Consider the following 6,000-nt stretch of genomic DNA (forward strand, 5'->3'; position numbering starts at 1 on the left):
CCGCAGAGCTTCCCTCTCTCTGGAGATGCACGGAGGAACCTCTGGTGCTCAAGGTGCGGCCATGCACAGAGCACTGGGAATGGGGGCCAGGGGGGGCCCACAGCAGTGATCACAGCTCTGCAGCCCCGCAGTGAAAGCGGGAGTACTGAACGGGACAGGAGAAGCTGAAGGAACACCTCCTCAGAAGCCCACTAATAGGCTGGAGGTAATGAAGGTCCCTTCCAGCTCTAACCCTGCTGTGATTCTGTCCTTGCCCTTGTAAGGCCCCACTTGGCTACAGTAAGAGGGGCTGGGAGAGCAGAGACTCAAATTGTTAGCTCCCGGCATGATTCAGAACCGTCTGTCCACACCATGGGCATGACTCAGAGCCTAGAAAGGTGTTTGGGATCTATGAAGATAACCTGAAGAGGTCCAACCCTTGAGAAATGGTTTGAGACCTTAGATTGGTCTTGTCTCTGGATCTGTGCTAATTTTTGGCGGATGCAGAGTTTTCTGGATGAAAGTTAAGCAGAGAGGCTGGACGTACCCTGCCATGGGCTTTCCTGTTGTCGATTGGTTTGGGTTTGATTTTTTTCAAGGCTTCTGTGGTGTTTTTTTGTATCTTTGCATGTTTCAAAAGGGTTGAAAAGAAGTGGAAACGCTGAGGGGTGTTGTGGCTCGTCCTGCCGCGCGGAGGGCTCCTGTGCCAAAGCGCTGGTTACCAAGGAAACTGCTGCGGGAGTGCGTTTGGATGGCTGTCTTGTCAACTGCAGCCCAGAGAGTGGCTTTTCGGGAGGTGGGGGAGAGTGTAAAGCGCACTGAAAATGCGAGTGCCTGAAAGGTGGTCTCTGGGGAAGGTGGTCCTGGCATTTTGCGGGCACCCTGAGGACGGCACGGAGGGGTGGCCGACGGGACGCGTGGCCGTGCCTTGGCACCTCCGCCCCAGCGTTTGTAATCTGAGGGGGCATCCAACTAAATGTCAAACCACGACCATCTGCAAAGAGTAGCGCTAAGGTCGCCCCTAAGCATTTTGCTTTTGTTTCTTACAACAGATTTATGACGATCCAAGAAATTGCGGCCTTTCTAGAGATTTCAATGGCAGCACGGCCATTTGAAAAAGAAAAGAGACCGATGAAACAGGTTTAATGATTGAGGTACATCATGGGGCTTATGCAATGAAGGAAAATGTGATTGCAGGGCTTTTCCTGGAAATCATCAATAATGGGCCTTTTTTAATACAGCAGCAAAAATGTGAGAAAGCAAATAAATGCTTCAGTCTGGGGGAGTTAAGCTGCTGTCTGTCAGTTCTGCCACGACGGCTAAATCTGCAAGTGGTTATTTATCCCCAGGGAGTCAACACTTGGAGTGGTCCATGGCTGGAAAAACTGAGCACAGTGGTGGGGTTTGCTGGGATAGAACAGACCCCCCCCAGCTCCTCCTGGTCCCTCTCCAACCCGAAACACCTGCAGGATTAGCATTTGGGCTTGCGCTGAGCATCAATTTCCTTGTATTTCACCTACAAAATGCACTTCAAATGGCAAAGGCAAACTCTGAGTAGTTTATTCATGTTATGACAGGTGTCACCAGTTGGCACAGCTACACGTAATCTTCAAAGGTTTGGGTGTTTTTTCCCCCCTGCACGCAGGTGAGCAAGTTTCCAGCCTTGAAAAGGCGGGTTGTGCTTGTTTTGGGTCAGGCGAGAGCTCCAGGTGAGAAGGTTGAGGAAAAGCTCCTATTCCTCTGGCAAAGCTCTGAGGTAGGACCTGCTTCTCCAGCCACTTGTGAGGCCGGCTTGTCCCTGCTCCCTGCCACTCACGTCCCCTCTGCAGGTGCTTCTTTCCTCCCAGGGAGCTGAAATAAATGCCGGAGTCGCTCCAGTCCTTGCCTCTGGCCTCACCATGGGGCTGCACAGGCTTCCTGCGGGGAGAAGACACACGTCTTGCTTTTCCCCCCAGCTGGGGGCTGCCCAGGCTCTATCTTCAGGACACAACTGGTCTCTGATTGCTGAGGGTGGGATGAGGGTCCCTCCCACCAGCCGTTTGACCAGCTCCTGTCGGGCTGGTTCCTCTACAGGACTAAGACAAACCACCCCGAGGACATACCCGGGCTCTGCCCCCACACGGGTCCAGCCGCCATGCCGGAGCAGACACCAGCGTCAGAAAGAAGCTGTGACATCTCGGGCCTCCTATCCCTTGGTTACAAGAATGCAGGCACCCTGGGTCACTCTTCCTTCAACGAGGTCTTTAACGACGTTGGCGTTGGAGATCAGCCCAGACCTGTAACGCTGCGGGGCCCGGAGGGGGCTGCAGTGCAGCCCGTGGCATCCAAACCTTCTCCCTGGCCGCTGGTCCTTGGAGAGGGGCCGGGGGGACACCCAGGGGGGACACCCTTCCTTCCGCGCCCCTGAGTGCCACCGGCAGAGGCGCTCGCAGGCCTGAGCGGGCTCCTCTCTTTCAGCCCCCCCCCGTAACCTGCACACTGAATAACGTGCAGGGGATTTGTGGTCTACATGTTTATTAAGTGACTCAGTGTTTCCAGCGGAGATTTGGTGCTCATGTTTTACTCACATCGCGAAACCCACTCGCTCCTTTATTATCCCCAGCAGCGGTAGGCGATAATAAATTATACAACTGCAGATGACGGTAACTATATCAACAAACAAATTGCATCAATTTTCAGCCTGAGTTTAAAGCTCCTTTTTCTGGTTCTGCAAACTCTGAGAAAGGAATTTGGGAACGCTGCTGCTGCTGCTGAACGTTCTCACCGGGCTGCAGTCCAAGCCCTCCCCAACGCCTCTCTGCCCACCGCGCCACTGCCGCTACAGACGGGACTGGGCTCTTACGTGCGTCAGCGCAGGGAGAAATGTGCCTTACGCAGTCCTGACGGATCCCGCTCGTGGCTGGAAGTGGAGCGGTGCCTCGGTGGAGGAATTCAGAGCTGATTCCCCTCCACCGCATCTGCAGAAACACATTCGGACCCTCCCAGAAACAACGGCTTGTAGCAAACCCTCCATCAGTCGACAGCGCAGCTGCATCCTGCCCATGGAAACGCTCTCTGAGTTACTCTGGACCCTGCTTTAAGCTTAATAAGCTTCTCAGTTAGTAATTTGTACAGCTGTAGAAAGATGTGACCTTGTGCCACAGCAGCCATTTTCACACACCTGTGGCCAGGAACGGACTTTTTGGGGATGCAGAAGTAGCAGTTTTTGGAAAGTCACAGTGTCCTTTCCAGGAGGAACAGCAGAGAAACTCACTTCTGTGCAATAAAGGTCCTCAGTCACAAGAAAGAACACTTGGGCAAACGTAAAGTGTGGCTCACCGACCCTGCCACATGCTGTGTTCTTGTTTTAATTGAAAATTTTGCTTTTTTAGCTGTTTGTGCTCAGTGGCTACGTGCAAAACTGGGCCTGGGGCTGTGTCTGTTACCCGAGTGGCCCTCCCCACCCCGGCGCTGGATGGGGCAGAGGTGAGGGAATAAATACAGCAGAAGTTCCCAGGGAGAGGAGACGGTCCCGCAGGCTCCGGTGCTCAGATCTACTTGAAAGGACACTGTAGAGAGGTTGGTGCTGGTCTCTTGGCACAGGGAACTAATGACAGAACGAGAGGGAACGGCTTCAAGCTCCAACAGGGTAGGTTTAGACTGAACATTAGGAAAGAATGTTTCACAGAACGAGTGGTCGGGCATTGGAACAGGCTGCCCAGGGAGGGGGTTGAGTCACCATCCCTGGATGTGTTTAAGAGACGTTTAGATGTGGTGTTGGGGGATATGATATAGGGGAGAACTTTGTAGAGTAGGGTAGATGGTTGAACTCGATGATCCCAAGGGTCTCTTCCAACCTGGACGATTCTATGATTCTATGATTTTCCTCTGAATTTCCCTGCAGAGTGATCCAGCTCTGTGCGGGCCTGGGAGAGCCCGGGGTGATGCAGAGCTGGCCGCGTTGCTGTGTGACTGAGCCTCCTGGACCTCCCCAGGTCCATAACCTGAGCTGCTGACGGCCATCCTGACACGCCGGCCCGGCTTCCCTCGGCTTGTGGTGTGTAAATGCGGTCAGGGCTGTCGGAGCCTTTCCCTTCTGCTCCTGTGGCGGTTCCTTCTTCCTGCGAAGCAGCCCTCTGCCAGGGGAGCTGGGAGGTTTCAGCCCAGAAAACTCTTGGAAAAGGGCCCTCAGAGAGACTGAACTCACCCCACTCCCCTGTAGTCGCTACTGGGACCTGGCAGAAGCAGCACATGCTTGCAGTTAGGGTTGGCTCCTGAGGTGTTCTTGGAGCTCGACACCATTAACTTTGACACCCAGAGCTTCGAGCATTCCCTCCTGCAGCATGAGGATGAGTGAGACCAAGTACAGACCTCGGTCGGTTCTTGTTACTCGATGTCTCTTTCCCACCGCCTGTAGGCTCCTCAGCAGCTCTGCACAACAGCACCCAGTCGCTGTGCAGCCAGCGGTTGGTCAGGACACAGGGGTTGTTGCTGCTGCGTTTTGTGAGGATTTAGCTGTGTTAACAAATTGCCAATTAAACTGGAGGGTTACAATGAAGAAAAAAGTCAGGTGGTGGCATTAAGGTAGCTCCAGAGTGCAGGAACCTCTTCTCCAGACAAACACAGTGTGCCTGGAGATCCAGCCCACTCGGAATGGCTCCCACTCCAGCATCTGTCCACTGCTTGGCCACTTTTACATTTGAATAGTTAATTAATCACTCTAGCAGGCTGCACTGTTCTATCTGCTTTGCTGTGAGTCGAGCATCAGCCTTCCCTTCTGGAGGACACAGGGCTACCCTTTACCCAGGCAAAGCAACTCTATTTTGATGGAAGGGGCATTGGATTTTGCTCCTTTCCTGTTCCCGATGGGGTGCGGTGGGGTTTCCTTCTCCTCCCAAACACATGTCCTTGTGCCAACACATCTCCGTCCTCAAAATGACAAGATTTACGTTGTCTACAGCGAGTGACTTTCAAAGCAACCTGCTCTTCGCAGAGGTAATGAAAATATTTTATTGGACTCTCACAAGACCAATATGCCCCAGGGCACTGCAAGGGCCGTACCCTCCGCCGCCGCCGAGCCCCCGCCGCCCCCGAGCTGCAGTGCCCGGTCATCGCCCCTTACCCCAGCTCCCTGCTCCCGTGCTCCCCACATGGTAGGATTCCATGATCTAGAAGGTCCCTTCCAACCCCGGCAATTCTGTGATTCTATGCTTCTCTGTTACTGCCCATCTGCCTCCAGCAGGAACAGCCTCTCAGAGGAGATGGCTTTGTGCTTAATTTAAATTATTTTGGATGGGGTGGGAGGGAATCTACAGCCAGGCCCGGACTAATACTGCTTTTTTTTCCTTCTCTTCGGTTCCCCTCTGGTGAGAAACTCCAGACGTTAACATTTGAGTAAATTACCCCACAGTGTATGAATAAACATAAGGATGATCAACAGCAATAACGTAAGGTGCTCGCCTTAATTTCGCACTGACGTCTCCGCTAGGAGCACAACGGCCCCACAAGTGGCACCGCTACAACCACAGAGGTAATTTTCAAGGAGCTTTCCTATGCCCCCCGGGGTTTCAGCCATATCCCGCCTCCTTTGTGCGTGTCCTTAACAGCGGATCCTCTTTCTTGACAAATTCCCTGTTTGCTGTGTCCCTTCGTCACAGCTTCTAGAAGCAAGGGAAGACGTGGAAAGTTACTATTCCTTATTACAATAATGATATGTAAATGTATGCTACATCCTCAGCCTCTTCTGTAAACAGAGCCGGGCGTGTTATCTTTGCATCCCAGGGCTGCTGTTATTAAAACATCCCAGAGAAACGCACACGTAGGCTCCTTTGCTGCTGGGTGGAGAAAGCGCCGTGCTGCTCCTCCCAGAGAGGGGTGACATCCCCGCTAGGCCATGGGGAAGCGCTTTGGGCAACCTCACCCTAAATTTTCCTGGAGTTCGGCCTTGCTTTGCAAAGTATTTAATCTCTTGCTTCTTTGTCAGGTTTACACTGGAAATGTGGAGCGTAAGCAGTTCAGGTATGGGGCTGGGAAAATAGCCAT

Source organism: Numenius arquata, chromosome 7 (genome assembly GCF_964106895.1).
Source record: "Numenius arquata chromosome 7, bNumArq3.hap1.1, whole genome shotgun sequence".
In the NCBI taxonomy this organism is placed as follows: Eukaryota; Metazoa; Chordata; class Aves; order Charadriiformes; family Scolopacidae; genus Numenius; species Numenius arquata.